An 18,002-nucleotide genomic window follows, 5' to 3' on the forward strand; every position below is an offset into this window, starting at 1 on the left:
GAGGCAATAATCAGGAAAAAAAATTTCAGGAACATTCAGTAAAATCTCTGCCTACCGCTCTTAAATGCCAATATTATGAATGGCAAAAGATAAGGAAACATTTCACATTAAATGAGACTAAAGAGACATGAAGACTGGATTAGAAGAAAAATTCTATACAAGACTTTATTATGACATTTGGCAAAATTTGAATATGGGTGGTATATTAAATAGTATTCTAAGATACTAAATTCCTATATTTTATAATTGCATTGTATATAAAGTAATGTCCTTCATTTTAGAAGATAGACACACTGAAACAATTAGGGGTAGACATTGATGATACCTTTGATTTACTCAAAAATTGTTCAGCAAAAATATGAATACACACACTCATACAGACACACAGAGTCATTGTGACAAAAGCTAACAATTGGTGAATGTGGGTGAAGAGAATGTTTACTAAAATAGTCTTGTAGTTTTTCAATTCATTTGAAATTTTTAAATTAAAAGAACTATGAAAAGAGCAAAGGGTGGGGTACTTCTCATTCATCTTGGACCTTCCTATGGTGCATTGCCCGAGGGTAGGAGTAGAGTTGGTCAAACAAAAATGACACATTTTAATCAAGGCAACATAAATACCTCCTGTCCACCTCCCTAAAAATGTATTTTCAATGAAATGTTACTCATGTATCTGATAACTATTAAAATTTGTAAACATTTTATTTTAATGAACTCTTATTTTACCATTAAAATAGCAATAATTACTTTAACATGATAATGCATAAGAATTCCCCAGAGAATTGGTAAAAATGAAAATTCTAGCCACAGTCCCCCCCAATTTTGACTCAATGTGTTGTGGGTACAAGCAGCTGTATCCTTTACAAGCACTCGGGGTGGTGCTGGAGCAGAGCATTACAACCTCCCTGGGGAGATGCACTGATGCATTTTCAAGCTTCCTCCCCCCAGGAAGCCAGCTGAGTCTCGCTTCTGCCCAGGAACAAGTGCAGGCAGTTAGCAAGAGACTGAAGAAAGGCAGTCTTCCTGAAATCCAGACTGCAACCATTCTGGAATAGAAAGGAAGAATCTATACAATTTTGGTTTTTTTCTTTAGGACTGAACAATTAATTTCTCTCACTCTTGATAAAACATTTTGAACATTTTCCTTAGTAATTCTTCATCTCCTTTTCATGGATAGATATAATTAGGGTTTAAATGTATACTAGATACTAGAATTTATAGGCACTCCCTTTTTAGCAACTAAAAATACAGAAAATTGCAAATAGTAATAAATACCTGTGAGCCTGCCATTTAACTTTATTGACAATTTTGTGATTTTTTTTTTTTTACTCAAAGATTTGTTCCTGCGAAAGCTGAAATTCCTATTGTTTGACACCCCAGATCCCATTTCTTAACTGTATTCCCATCCCCAAGAGATAACCATTATTTGGGATACAGTGTAAATTTTCTACTTCATTTTCCTTACATCTATATCTATACATATTTGCTCATAGACAATATATAGTATCTTGTGTTTTTATTACTTACATAATGGTATCATATTATGTGTTTCACTTTGGTATTTTGTAAGTGAAAATATTTTGTAGCCTATTCATGTTGATAAAGATAACTCTAGTTCAGTCAACACACGTTTAAGAAAAATGTAGCTTAAAATGACATACTAAGAAATCTAGCTTCAAATAATGTATATTTATTGTCTCACAATTTCCATGGCGTGACTTGGGTGCTCTATTCAGAGTCTACAGGCTTCAATCAAGGTGTCATTGAGGGTTGTGGCCTCATCTGGAGATGTGGGACTCTCTTCCACACTAATGTAGTTGTTGGCAGGATCCAGCCCCTTAAAATTGTAGGGTTGGGTTGATGATTCCCTTCCGTGTGGCCTTCTCCATTGGGAGCTCCCAACACAGCAGCTTAATTCTTTAAGACCAGCCTGAGCATCTGGTGTGTGTGTGCTAGTAAGCCAGAGACTTTACATGGCATCCTCTCTTTGCATGGGTTGGCGGGGATGTGAAAATGATGGTATAAGCTGACACCATGCAGAACAATCTTAACAATTAAAGAGAAATTACAATTTTCATTACAGTTTTTCTTATGACCTTAAAAGTTTTTCATCAAAACATTTAAAAACTTTCTTCTTATAATTGAAAATATACATACAAAAATGTAAATGATAAAACTAAAATATATTTAGAACTGTAATTTCAAACAGTAGAAACATCCAGAACCAGGGTTTGATTTCTTTGTTAAAAAAGCAAAACAGACAAACAAACAAACAAAAAATTAAGCATAACAAGAACAATGGTCACCTTCTTCTCATTATGTAATTTATTATATGGAACGAGCATCTTTTCTGTGCCTTGGGGAAATGTCCTAGGGTTTTCTAAGTTTGAGTCTGCTTCCAGCATTTTAACCTTTGCACCTTGAATGTCATGAGATGCTCTCCACGAGTTCCTTTTATGTGAAGTATTCTGCAAGCCTCTTCTTCTGAACATCTCCATCCTTTCCACCCCAGCCACTCCATCCTGCATGTCAGTAAGTTCACCTTCACCAAATTCTTCACGGTGCATCTCCTTTATGGGCACTTGCAATTCTGTATCATTGTTCATGTATGTTCTGAACAGGGTTACTATCCAAAAATGACTTGTCTCATCAAAATAATTGTGAATAAATATTTCACAATTATTTTAACTACCCGAACAGATACTTGGAGTTTGGGTACAGATTTTACAGCTGCATTCTTATCAGCTCTGGTTGCTTCACCAAATAGCTTGATTTGAATCAATTTACGCTACTTCTGAAACAATGAAACCAGACTTTACTGGCAGTAAAAATTACTCCTTCAGCCTCAGTAATTATCTTCTTTTTTTTTCAATTAGGCAACTAAATTCAATGCTTTGACCTGAATGCTAGACAAACTGACTGGATTTTTTTTTTTTTTTTTTTTTTTACAATCTTCAATCCAAATTGGAAGTAAAAGCTCCATTCCTTAGTGCAGTTGAAATTGAAGATATTGAAACAACTTTGCCCTTTGTTTTAATAGATTCATTGTTCTCTTTCAGTATCATTGAAATACCATCAGAAAGTAACTTCATGCAGGGATAAGTTTGACCTATTTTTATTTTCTGCCTCCATATTCAAATACTCTAATCAAATCAAGTTTTACTCCTGATGTTTTCGTTTTTCCTTTCTCTGCTCTACTTTTCTTTGTTAGTCAGTTTCTTCTATCAATTATCCATGTCTGTAAAATGCTACATGCTTTATTCCAAGAAGACAAGGAGAAAATACAAAAGCATGCTTTCCTGTAAGTGCACGAAGTGACGAACATATGTTTAGTGAACAATTATGAGCAGACTTTGAAAGAAAGTCAGTGACTGGTTACTGATCGTGATGTGCATCTGTTATTTACATAGTGATATGTAGACTAAATCGCTAGAAGCAAAACTTGTATCTTTGTCTCACAATTAATATGCAGTGATAACTGAAATTTGGATTGTGTATTTGGGGGACTGGTGATATTTACCTAAACTATAGTAAATGAAATTTGTGCATATCAGGAACCATGCAAAGCAATGACTGACTATATAATGTAGCCTAATCACAATAGTGACATTCTATCATCTTTACTCATTCTGTTGGTTAGACACAAGTGACAGGTCCCACTCACACTCAAGGGAAGAGGATTATACAGAGCATAACACTGGAGGGAAGGGTGCTCTTACAGTTCTGCCTACCATAGCGTTTGTAACTATATTAGATTCTACCTGATGCTGTAGCACTGTACACTCCCACCAGGAGTATATGAGGATTCCTGCCTCTCTACAATGTCACTGAAACTTGCTATTATCAGATATTTTTGCTAGTTCACTAGTTAAAAAGCACCATCTTTGAAATTGTATTGCCTTATTTTTCACTGAAATTTGTATTTTTCATGTTTTTAGCCAATGGTGATTCCTCTTTTTTGAATTACCTGTATTCATTGCTTATTTTCCTATTGAATTATTGGTATTTTTCATTTTGCTACTTAGGAGTAGCTTATTCTGGATAGGAGGAGTTTATATATTCTGGATAGTAATTTTTAATATATACAATGAAAATTTATCTTCTCAGTTTGATTCCTAGCTTTAATTTAGTTAATCATCTCTTTTGTTGTATAAAGGCTTTAATTTGAATGTATTAACATTTATCAGTCTTTCCCTTTATGCTGTTTCAAAATTGCTTCCCAAGCCCTAAAACAAGGTCATTGATACTTTTTTCTTCACAAAAAATAGTACCCAACTATGGAATTAGCAATTGATCGCTAAACCATGAACATTATTATAAATACGTTACAATAACTAGTTTAGATTCTAAATTGACAAAGTTAAAATTAAATATCAAAAGCAAACATATAATGGTGAAGATACAGAGAAATTTTTGAGATGTGAAGGAGAGATCCTGAAGAAATTCATATAGAAGAGGTCTCATCTAGAAGGTGAACTCATCTCAGTAGCAATATTTGGCTAGTTATTAACTATTCTTTTGCTTAATTTCCTCATCTGTAAAATGTGTATACAAATAGTGTCTCACAGGTTGGTTTTCAAGATCAAATAAAATCATGAATATAAAGAAAAAAATAAAATTAGGAAAAGTTCAAACAAATCATTATTGCTATATTAGCAGCATTCTCCAAAAGAACAACTACTGCCTTCTGATGGCAATCCCTTCCAATAGAACGTAGGTCAAAGATACCAAAGATAATTTCAGATTTGGCAGATAAGAAATAGGACTAAGATACCTTGGCAAATTTATACCCAGAAATGAAAAGTGCTATTATTCATTTTAAATATCTCAAATTCATTAGAATGGCAACATTATTATAAGAACTGACCTCCCTGGAGCTTGACCTGAACAATTTCTTTTCTAGAATATAAGGTCTATTTTCTTTTCTTCATCTTCTTTCCAAGTAGGTTAATACAAAAGCACTTGAGTTAATAAGAAAGCCAAAGGATTGACTCTTTTCATCAAAACATGAGATAGAAATGCTGTGAAATTAAAGATAGAGATCTGTTTATTTGTATAGAGATAAATTAAAAATGCATCTGTAAAACAAACAGGCAAGCTTTATTGTAGTTGGCTTCATCTGAAATAATCTAATGCAAATACAAACACATACATGTATACTATGTGGTTTTGTATATTTAAATATATTTATATAAAATCTGCCCTGCCCATTAAAAAGTAATTAGAAATAGCTTTTAAAAATAGCATCCTGAATGCCCATTATTTAATTTCTGACAACTCCTTACTCTTGCCAATTTTTGTTAAAACTTTCATTATACTAACTGGTTTGTGATTCTTTTTTGTTTCTAGTAAATGGTTCTGAAAAAAACATTTTCCTGTTTTTAAAATAATTTTATTTAATACATATTACTTCATATGGAAAATGTGCACACCCTTGAAAAATCTATTTCTGTTATCTATATACTCAGTATCAATATGCAGAAAAAACCCTGTAATTTAGCAAGAATTAGGATCTACAAGGATCCTGTTAACCAATCCACAGTCTGGATATCTGGTCATGTAACCTGAGGCTACAGAGGTTTGCAGTCCAACCTACTGCCTTGTGGGTTACCATTTATTCCCTATAGGCAATACATCAACCTCTGAAAACCTGAATTGAATTTTCAAAAGAAAAACATTTTCAGACATGTAGACTTCTAAATCAACCTGCAGATGGTTTCAGTGCATTTTAAAATTTCAGCCTCAGAAATTCTCTGTAGGATGTTCTATCTTTTTAATTCTTTTGGTCTAAGAAATACTCAGTAGAGTGTTTTCTATTTGCTCTCTTGGAATGTCCCTCATGGCACTTATAGTCTAGTGGGGGAACAGACAACAAACAAGATCCCCTCCGCTCTCTTTCTTCCTGGGTTGAGGGCGGGGGCGCGTGACCTAAAGGGAGGAAGATAGAGGGCTCCTATGCCCTGGGATGTCCAATTGTGAAGGGCCAGTCAAAATCCCAACAGATGATGGGAGAGAGAAGAAAATGTGTTCAGGATGTATGTTTCCTTGGCTCCCTTATAATACTTGATCAGAAGTCACTGCTCCTGGCAAGGCAGCTAACTTACACTCCTCCCAGATTCCTGAAACTGCCCTTCACACCTGCTTTCAGGCTAGCGATGGTAACAGCTCAGCACTCACTAGTTCTGTGTCACTCCACAATTCTTGGTGGTTCTCCTATACTCACACTTTTGAAGTAAATTTCCTTTTTGTAAATATACTTGTCTCAAAATATTCTATTTTTAAGATGCCATGTTTTTATTGGGGCTCCAGATATACTATACTTACTATAATGAATCATTAAATCAATGATTCTGTAGACCAAATTATAAATATGTTTTATGTATACACACACACAGCTTTTCTAATTCAGTCATCCAGTGGCTGCTAGCAGCGTGACAACTATTTTCAGGCATTCTTGACACTTTTGTTTAATGTCTAAAAGGAAACAAGAAATTCTTATTTGTTTGTTTTTAACTTCTGCCATCATTTTTTTTTTAATTGAAGTATATAGTCAGTTTACAAGGTGTCAATTTCTGGTGTACAGCATAATGTTTGTCATACATATACATACATATATTTTCATATTCTTTTTCATTATAGATTACTACAAGATATTGAATATAGTTCCTTGTGCTACACACAAGAAATTTGTTGTTTATCTATTTTATATATATTAGTTTGTATCTGCACATCTTGAACTCCCAATTTATCCCTTCCTACCCTTTATTCCTCCTGGTAACGCTAAATTTGTTTTCTACGTCTATGAGTCTGTTTCTATTTTATAAATAAGTTGATTTGTGTCTTTTCTGTGTGCCTGAACCAATCATGTGAACTGAAGGGGCCAGGATTTTCTCACACAGATTGTGGGGCAGGGAAAGACAGAGTGTGTGCTGGGAGTGAAATACCAGGGACCAGAAGAAATATGAGTTGTGCTTAAATCATTCACTAGAGGAGCCACAGGGATGGCCAACCCTGTAAAAGAACAACAGAGATTACATGAGCGGAAGAGAAAGGGTGGCTGTGAGATAGGAGAATGTTGTAGAGATTACAGTGAAAAGTACTAATGAGAGCCGGGAAGAGTCTGTGTGAGAAATGTATGTGGACTATGGATATACTGCTGGAAAAGTGTCACCAGTGACTTCCTGAGCCCTCACAGTTCTGCAAGAACAGGAAGGGGAAGATAAGGAGATAACAGGTGATTTCTGTAAGGAATAAGATCTGCCAGCTTGGCTGTGGTGGTGCAGACTTGGGGGACAGGAAGTGATATGCACCCTTGAAGTCTGGTGCTCCACAGGGAAGGGTCTAGGGGCGAGTGGGGTAAGCAGATACCCTCCCAACATTTGATCATGGGCTTCATTACAGACTCCAGTCTCTTACTAAGATGTGCAGGACCCAGCTAGAAAGCAAGCATCTCCTGTTCTTTCTGAATCTTGTTTCTAGTATCTTCCCCATAACTGCATTGAGTGACACAGACAAGATCAGATGTAGCCTGGCTCTTCCTGGGGCAGTGCCTGCAAGGAGCAGGGGACAGGAACCTTCTCCAGATAGATGTCACCAGCCCAAAGGAAAAATTCCCTCCGAACGGCCTCATAGCTGGGTTGGCCAGCCCTCCTGGGAAAAGAAATTAGGGGTTGGATTAGGGGAAGAACTTTAGAGTTTTGGGTTGATAGAGGCCTGGATACTTCTATTGTCAATGCCATGTCAGTCTTCCCACTGACTCCTTTAAGAAGGAACGTATTCTGTTCCCACTCAATGAACAAATACCGAAATATCATGTAAAATGGGCAAAGAACTGTTCTAGGCACTAGGGGTCCAGGACTGTACCATACATGTGAAAAGACAAAAGAAAAAAACACCCTGCCTCCTGGCATCTATAGACTAGAGGGGAAACAGACAACAAGCTCAGTGAGTCAGGTATGTCGTAGGTTTTAATGGTGTTAAGTGAGTGCTGAAGAGCAGTGTCAGTTGAGAAAGGGTCTGAGGAAGATGTGAAGGAGGGAAATGTGTCAACATTGGGAGAAAAGGGTGCCAGGGAGAGGGAGCAAGTAGACTGAACAGCAGTCTCACATCCCAGGAGAAGCACAGGGGCCAGTGCAGCTGGAGTGGCGTGACCCCGAGAGCAGCAGGAAAGGCAGAGCCAAGGGGACCAAGAGCTTGTGAGGCCATTGTGAGGACTTTGGTTTTTACATGGAGTGAGATGGAGGTGATGAGAAAGGATGGGGCATAATCTGATGTCAGTTTGGACAAGGGCATTCTGGCTGCTGGCGTGAGAAGTGATGGAAGGAGAGTAAGAGCTGGACCAGGATGCCAGGTAGGAGGTCACTGACTGGGTGCAGCCAGAGACTCCATGCCTTGGACAAGGGTGCCGGCAGGGGAAGTAGTGAGATCTGGTCCAGTTCTGGCTGTTGTGCATGTAGAGACTGCAGGCTGTGTTGCCCTGACCCCTGTGCCACTTCCTCCTGTCGCAGAAGGCGTCTCTACCCCAGCGTCTGACCCACATCTTGGGGAAAAGCAGCTGAAGGAGATCTGCTGAGGGCAGACAATACTCACTGGATGAGGAGGAGGTATTTCATATAAGTAAATCTTTTTCTTAGAGGTAGCATCCTCTCAAGGGAAAGATTTGCTTTTATCAAATTTACATTTCCTTGTAGTGTTGAGGCATATATGAGAACATTTATATATAAATAAATATATAGCTTTATATATAATTTATATATAAATATATAATTAGGTAAAATTTATACATATAGATTAAATATAATGTGTGTATACAATTATATATTTATGTGCAAATATAAATAAAAACATATTTATATATAACTATAAATGTAAACATAGATAGATAGCTTTCAAAGGGGCTAGGGACTAATAATGATCAAAATTCTGTTTTCCCGAGTGTATCATGCTAGTTGAAGGCTAAAAGGATTAGAATGCTGAAGGAATTTTCCTCGTATACATTTTATGCACTAGCACTCAAAGGCCTGATGTGGGGAGTTGGCAGGGTCCCCTGAAAATATGTCAGATCTGAGGAAAGCATTGTATCTGAAACACAGAAAAAAAAAAGTGTAATGAAAAATAAATACTTAAATAAATATTTGCTTAAATTTTAAATGTCTGCAAAATATATAACCTTATGGCAGCTTCATTAATTGTTAAAATTTGAATTCCAAAAAAAAAAATACGAGAATGATTTTAGGTTCATCTTTACATTGTAAGAATCCATCCGTTAGCATGATTAATACTATACAATTAGAGCCAATTGTAATTTTAAAAGTCACTTCTAGCTAAATAACTTCAAAAGCAAAGTTATAAAAATCCTTTTAAAATTGTTTACTGCTAAAAGCCATTCAATGTGTTATTTAGATATCATACTATGTCTGAGAAAGGGGAGATACAGTTTCTAATGGAAGTCACAGGGGATCTTTGGAGGAAATGGAGACATTGACCAGGGAATCTTATTAAATGTCTTAATTGCCCCATGGAGTCCTCAGTAAAAAGTTTAGTATCTTACAAAGTTAGGATCCACCAAAATGCCAATCCTGCTTCAAGGTAGGTTTGGAGCAAATCAGAGGCTGCCTAGGAAAAAAAATTACATCTGTGTAGAGTTGAAATATGCTAAATGTTAACTCTGACCAGGTTTTAAATTATGCTACAAAGAATAAACATAGAGATCATTGTTCTGGAAAAATGTTGTAAACAAGTTTTGATTTTACTTTGCAAAAGGCATGGATTCATAGTGTTTGAGAATTTCTGTGGTATGTAAGTTGTGGTATAATTTTTGTGGTATAAGTTGTAGATTGTCTGGCAGAAAAGAAAATGAAGCTTACTGCTTTAAAAATGAACACAAAATCTTGGAAAAGGAAATGATAAAAATGAATTATCCAGAAAATTTTCTGACTTTAAGCAAATGGAAAATTTCAAACCACAGCAGCATGTAATGATTCCATAACAAAGAAAGCTGAGTATGCTGATAGGAGTATTTTCACGAGTTAACAAGAGAGAGAAAAGAAATAAAAATAGCTTAAACAAAATTACTTCCAGCAATAGTTATTAAAGAGTAAGTTGCTGGATGCTGTATGTATTAAATCATTGCAATAATGGGAAGATTTGCACCCAGATTTGTAGCCATGAGATAATGATTAGATGTTTTACCATTTTTCAAGTTTGATGGCTTGAAGTGACAGACTTGAAACACCTCCCTTTCCTATTTTCCATCCGAAATTAGCCTCTCTCCCAATTCAAAGAAAATATAGTAAGGGTGTATCTGTCTTTTTCTTTCTTGTCCAATCTATTAATTCTTATCACAAATCCCAAGAGTATCATTTTCATTCATCATTTATCATTAACTGAGAAAAGGAATGGGTTTGACAAAGTTCTCACATCTTTTTTCTTTAAATACAATTTCATAATATAGTGGTCTATCAAAGATCTTATTCCTAAACCAAATGCAAGAGGCTAAAAGCCCATTTAAATCACTGGGCAGGGATTCAAGAGCTTAGCTTGGGATGCAGACAGCTCTGGATCTGAATCATAGCTTTGCTTCTTACTGACCAGCCTTCTTACTAACTTCTGTAAGACTCACTTCCTTAGTTGATAACTCCAGGGTTCTGTAAGGATTATACTATTAGACATAGTTAAGACATTGTCAAACTTAGGTTGTTAGAATTCTGCAGTGAACCACCTTATGTCCGATTCCCTCGCTTGTTTGCCCATCATTATGGATGCTTTCCCTCTCTCTAGGCATACCAGGTACCATGCCAGGCCTCATCACAGACAGGCCCTGAGGCTCCAGCCAGACACTTTGACCTTCGAGGGTCAGGAGAGTTGAGGGACAAAAATGCAGCCCAGCTCTAAGAGCAAGTGTCCTTGAGCTCTAAGAGCAAGTTGTCCTAGTTGGTATGGAGTTGTTACAGTCTGAAGAGTCCCTGACTGTGATCTGTGGCCCAGGGGTACTCCATTTCACTGCTTACTAGAATTGGTTATAGTCAAACTAATTAGTGGTAACGTGTGGTTCCTAGGTATGATTACTGGACGAATGTTGACTCTGTCACCCAGTCCATTAGGATAATGTGGTTATGCAAGTAGACGTTCCTCATTTGTTGATGCTGATAAGATGCTGAGGCCTCCGCTGAGACCTAGCATCTCAATTCATGTTAAGAGTCAGAGAAGAGCAGCAAACATCCGTTGGTGTAGCCACGCAGGCAACAGAATGTATTTTGGCTTGGAAAGTAGGTAAGAATTTGACTCAAATCTCAGGCATATGTAACCTGAGACCTTTTTTCCTTAAAATCTCTGTTGCAGACCATGAATAAGGCTTAAAATTCCCACTCGTGCTGAGATAGTGGCCCAGTCATGCCTCAGCCACTGTCTTCTCTTCTGTAGGTAACTTCAACAAAGTGAGAAGGTACTCCCAGAATTGTGTGGGGTAATAAATTGTTTCTGTTCCCTTGCAGGTATCTTTCAACCTGAGAAAGATTTAGAATTCAGTATAGGAATGTTTGAGAGGATCCACCCCATAATTTTTACATATTTGGGTTAGGAAGTTTGTGCATTTTGGGTGTTTCATGGGCTTGAAAGTTTTAATATAATTTAACCCATAAGAGTAAATTTAAATGTCTAACTTGGTACTTCATTTAGGCTTGTGATTTTAGGTTGAAATCTTACCATTTATATATAGTGTTGAAGTATTTCATAGTCTTTAGGATTCAGCATATTTAGGGGTTTCATTTATTAGAAGTTAAGTACTCAGGAAAATTTTAAGTCAGACAAGTGAAATCCTCGAAGAGGAAATAGAACATATTATCTTTATAAATGCCATTTATGTATAATGTTTGTAGGTGTTTAATTAAATTAGAAATGTGATCAAATAGTATTCAAAGGCCCCCTTAAAGTGATTGCTAACTGTGCTAGACTATCATATATAATAAAGGATTTGTGAGAACCACATTTGTAAATGTTATAACTAGAATGAGTTAGTGCTGTAATGGTTAGGGCTCAGCTGCAGTTGCTGTATTACCGTCCTCATCATCGCCATCCCCGGGACCAGTGCTCGTCTGCGGGGCCAGCTGTGACGAAGTACTGCCAGCCAGTGGCTTAGGCAGCAGAAATGTCTCACCTCACAGTTCTGGAGGCCAAAGTCCAGGCTCAGGGTGTCAGCAGGCTTGGTTCCTTCTGACAGCCGTGAGGAAGAATCTATTCCAGGCCTGTCCTCCAGCGTCTGGTCATTCTCAGCAGCAATCCTTGGTGTCACTGGCTTGTAGAAACATCATCCCAATCTCTGCCTTTACCTTCACATGGCATTTTCCCTATGTTCAAATTCCCCCTTTTGATAAGGACACCGATCGATCACATCAGATTTGGGCCCACCCTAATGATGTCATTTTAATTTGATTGCCTTTGTGAAACTCTGTCTCCAAGTAAGATCACATTCTGACGGAATAGGGGTTAGGACCCCAATGCTTGTTGAGAGACGCAGTTCAGCCTATAGCACTGCCTGTGTTCAACATTTCATTCAGTCATGCTTAAATTCTTCTCTTTAATTTGTGTTTTGCTTATGCAATGTACCAATTCTTAAACTGATAACACACAGTCTTGTGTTCAGATCCTGGCTCTGCTACTTATCCCGTGGGTAAATGGGTTTCTCTGATTTTGTTTTGTAAAATGGGAATAGAAATATACTTGCAGAGCTGTTACATGCGTTTGAAGTGAAGTAAGTTACCCAGAAGAATTTCTTGCACATAACGGAGCCTCAGTAGCTGGAAGTTACTAATTCTACTGTTCCTACGACATTGTCTATGTTTACTATTCTCCTGGGAGAGAAGGAAATGTTTTTCTTGTGTATATTTAAATTGCCAATTATATCAGTGTCCTTTGGCAGTTAGAACAAATTTACCACTAACTTAGTGGGTTAAAATAACTCAGATCTGTTACCTTACAATTCTAGAGCTCAGAAGTTCAAAATGAAGCTCATGGGACTAAAATCGAGGTGTTAGCAGGCCTGGTTCCTTCTGGAGGCTCCAGGGGAGACTCTGTTCCTTGTTTCTTCTGGCTTCTGGAGGCTGTTAGCATTCCTGGTCTTGGGGGTCACGTCACTCCAGTCTCTGCTTCTTGTCATCTTTACGCTGCCCCCTCTCTGCCTATAACCCTACTGCCCTCCTCTTATATGGACCCTTATGATTATATTGGGATGATCAGGATAATCTCTTCAACTCTAGATGCTTACTTTAATCCTGTGTGCAAAAATCCTTCTTTTATCATGTAAGATGACATATTCACAGGGTCTAAGGATTTGGGCATAAACATCTTTGGAGGCCATTGTTCAGCCTATCATAGTCAATTTTGGGATTAAAACATTTCTGTCAACATTTGAAAACTAGGATCCTTGCTCAGTTATAGCAGCCCCGGCAAACAGCAATAATGTGTGATTGTGTATATGATTGTGATCCTAGCATTGGTTAAATGCACTATTATCTAGAATGGGAAGTGGGAGTATTTTACAGATGAGAGTATGAGGCAGAAAGGGGTAGGGGAAACAGGCATTGGTGGTGTTATACAGCAAATGTCACAGTACTGCTCAAAGAGGTTGTTCAGTTTCAGCTCAGACTCCAAGGGCAAAATTTTATTTCCAGGAAAACGGATTTAACCCATCCACGCCCTGCCTCCACCCAGTAAGGTGGATCATTGTAAGCTTGGGAGGAGGGATCTGAGTAACTGCTAAGACTGGAGTCCAAGAGCAGAGAGAATGAAGGTCACCAAGTCCAAACAGAGGTGGAACTGTACACACACCAACATCTCACTAAGCTGCAAAGCCTAGTGCAGGGAAAGGGAGCCTTCCTCAGAAGGCAGCAGATGCAGACAGGAGACATCATATCCAGAAGTTGTAGAGTCGGAGTCCCTCCTTCCTCTTCCAGAATTTCTTATTGGTTTTAATTCTGACAGGGATGCCTCCATGCTAAAATTCAGGAATAGCTTAAAGACAGGAGAATTCACAGGATACAAGTAAAGAAGAAAATCTGCTAGGATTAGAAGCAAGAGACTAACATTTATAACTCTAGTAATATGACAGATAAGATTCTGTTAATATCATCCTTCTTCAAATCACCAAAAAAATTCTGGATAGTAGATAACAAACGTCCTTTTAAATATATGGCTTAGCTTTTGAGAAACCAAGGAAATTCCCTTAGGGGCCAAAAATAAAGAGGAAGCTGAGAGCCAAGGAATTAAGCTGCTACTTTCACTGCCTCGGAGGCACTTGACTTTAAATGTCTTTTTTGACTTTAAACATGTTAATTCAACTGTGCCTGGAAAAGTTTTGAGGCTGAAATAACCACCAAAAAGTAGAACATATCAACCAAGAGTGGAGAAGTTATATATATAGAGAGAGGGAGAGAGAATGAATATAATATATGTAAAAAAGTAGAATTCAAGGGACTACTTAAGAGGACAGCTGAAATAATTTTCTTTTTGGACCTCAGCGTCCTTCTTGAGCAGTCGACAATACACATCATGCAAAATGTAATTTTTAGGTGGAATGAAAGGAAGTTTTCAAAGCTCTGTTTATGCTTAAGTTGTACTCTGCAGAGGTGCTCAATGCTCATGGTGTCTAAGAATCAGTCTACAAATGAAGAAGCCTTTGGGAGCAGTGTTCCTTCAACTCCTTTCCCCCTTCTTCCTTTGCTTAGATGAAGGGACACCTCTCTGTCTTCTCTCCTCCTTCTCACCTTAGTTAATGACCGTATCTGTTTAATAAATATTATTGACCAGCTTGTCTATCCTGAAACTAATCTGTGGGTCTCTTAATTCCTCCTCCATCCCACCTCTAGCCTTTCTCCAAGGACAAAGAACCTCCCCCTCCTTCTTTTGATCTATGATCTAACTTTCAGGGATCTTTAAACCACTGTCTACTGTATTTTCTCCTTTTCTTTTTCTTCCTCTCTTACTCTCAGAATTTAACTTTGCTAAGTCACTCTAATAATTATACATCAAAATAAAACTTTTTCCTCAACATTGCATGGCCATTTTGCCATCATTTTTGTCACTTCACAACCAGTAAATCAATATTCCTGAAAGTGTAGCCTGTGCATATTTTCTATACTGTCCCACTTCCAAACTCCAAGTCCCATATATGATGCAATTATTCTCTCAACTATGGGTAGTAGTGACATCCTTGATGTTAAATCCATGGCAGGTTTGTTGTTGATCTTAAATGTCTTTTCTGCAGCTTCAAACACTGCTGTTTCACTTCTTCCATCTTGATCCCTTCCTCCTTGAAATTATCTTCACTTTTATCTGTGTAATACCATTCCATTGTTTCTTATCCTTGCCCCTTCTATGACAAGAAAGAAGTTCCTGTTCTCAGGACTTTTTCAGACCTCACGTTATGTACCTCCTTATTGGACTGTTCATCTGCAGTCTTTATAGTATCCTTTATAACAAATTGGTAAACAGAAGTAAAATGTTTCCTGGAGTTCCGTGAACCATTCTAACAAGTTATTGAACACAGAGGAGAGGTTGTGGGAAATCTGACTTTGTAGCCAAGTCAGGAGTGGGTATGTTGGACATATTGTGGATCATTACTTGTCACTGGCCTCTGAAGTGAGGGCACCCTTGTGGGACTGAGTCCATAAACAGGTGGAGTCTGACACTAATTCTGGGTAGATCAGGTACTTCAAGGTAGGAGCAATACCTTGATACGATAGATTTGAAGCCATAATGTATTTGGCATTATCTTGCATGGCAAACTTTCATTTTGCTAGTACAGAGACAGCAGTGTTTAGATGAATCTTCTGAGTTTAGAGATTTCAATTCAGTGCAACATAGTCTTCAGTCAGACTCTGTGAGAAAAATAATCAATACTGGGCCCATGAGTTTTGATACTCTGACATAATGACTATGTTGATGTGAAGTTTACTGAAGATCCCCATTTATCCGTGGAGATGGCTTTTTTTGGATCATTTTTAATTTTTTTATTAAAGTATAGTTGCTCTGCAATATTATGTTACAGGTGTACAGTATAGCAATTCACAATTTTTAAAGGTTATGCTCCATTTATAGTTTTTATAAAATATTGTCTATATTCCCCATGTTGTGCAGTATATCCTTGCAGCTTACTTTATACTTCATAATTTATAATACGGTATCTCAGTTGAACCCTGGATTTCATGGCAAACTAAGTCCTAGCTGGACATCATGTTGTGTACACTGGGCTGTGTGTTGGTGATTATAAAGATGTTTAAGGGAACAGTATCAAGAGCCTGAGCCTGATGTTTCTAAACTGATTCCAAGATATCAAAATTATTTTTGTAAATGACTGTCTTAATCCCTTGCTATTCCAGATAATTTCAAATTCTTTTTTTTTTTTTAATTTTTCTTGACGCAGTGCTTTGCTTAGGCACAAAGATGGCAGGATTGAATTTGATGGCACATCTCACCACCAAGGGATGGATTCCAGATTTCTCAAAAGCCTCAGCTAAAGTACATGAAGCTTTCTTTTTTACTTTTACTTTATATAACTGATGGAATTGCGCCAATGAGCATGGCAAATGCCTAGCAGTAAATGTAAACCCTCTGCCTCTTACAGAAACCCATTAAAACTTGAAGAATCTTATTGCTCTTAGAAATAGTCTTTGATGGCCCTAATGTCTCCTAGAATTGCATATAAAGTTTCCCAAGAACCACCTTTAAAAATTCTTGCAAGCTGCCTCTCCAACTTCCAGCTAGAGAAGCCAGAATGCCAACTAAATACTACCAAATTGTATTGCTTTACAAAAAAAAAAAAAGTCGTTAGTGAAAGACGACATGAGAATGAGAGAGAAATGAATGAGCTAGTTGAAACATGCTTCAGTTACAAATAGCAGGTATCCCTACCATATGAATACAAGGTTGAGGTATTCAGTTTCAGAAGCCAAACTGGAAAATAAAACCCTATACTTAATTATGAAGAATAAATTATTCCATATATTCATGACATGCCTACTGCACTACAAGGGTGAAGCATTGATGGGGTACAGAGTCATATTTTACATAGCAGCTGACCTCAAGAAGCTTACAATTTAGTACAAGAAAAGTAAGATGCATGCATGTATGACTAGAACACAAAGAAGAATGATGTAAGGGTTACAATAGAAGGGCAAGCAAAGTGCTTTGGCAACATAGACGCAGGAGACTGTCAACAAAGTAACTTTTGATTGAAGCATGAAAAGTTTACCAGGATTTCACAGGAGTATGGGATTCTAAGATGTAAGACTGTCACTTGCAAAAGCAAAAATCATGAAAGTGTATCTCACGTATTATGTTTGGTCTTGACCACTACAAATGCATAAATGTGTAAAGGCTTAGTTTTCTCAAATGCTCATGATTAGCAATGTGATCTGGGTAACTTCCTGTGATTCTGTTTCCTCATCTATAAAATGAGTTTAAAATAGTACTTGCTTCATAAACTGTTGAGATTAAAGAAGACAGTATATGGAAAATATCTATAACAATGCTCAGCACAAAGTAAGAGCTCACTAATTTTTAATTGTTAATAGAAATAAGTTATGTATTTATTGTTTGGGAGCCTCAAAGCTGTATAGAACTAGTTTTCCTGGGATCTTAAAGATCATTAGCATAATGACCCTTAGGTACACGTGCTTGAATGAGTAGACAGAAAGCTCGAAATGGATAACCTTTACAATAAGGGAACTCCAGTGTTCCAGTCAAAAAGCAGTGATGTGCAGAGAAAAAAAAACAATCCAGTTGACTAAAGAGTTTGAGATAGTGTAACTTCTACCATGCTCTTAAAAAAAAAAAAAAAGTGCATCCAAATGCACTCATCATCATAACTTACTTTAATCCCTTTTCTATCATCGCTCATATTTCTTTCATAGTACCCCCACTAAATGCCTTAAGCTGCAGAAAAAATTAATATTGAAACATACTATTCTATTTACAAATGGCCAATTCTAATTTTTTTTATCAGTTGT

The sequence above is a fragment of the Camelus bactrianus genome, chromosome 8 (assembly GCF_048773025.1).
Source record: "Camelus bactrianus isolate YW-2024 breed Bactrian camel chromosome 8, ASM4877302v1, whole genome shotgun sequence".
Lineage (NCBI taxonomy): Eukaryota > Metazoa > Chordata > Mammalia > Artiodactyla > Camelidae > Camelus > Camelus bactrianus.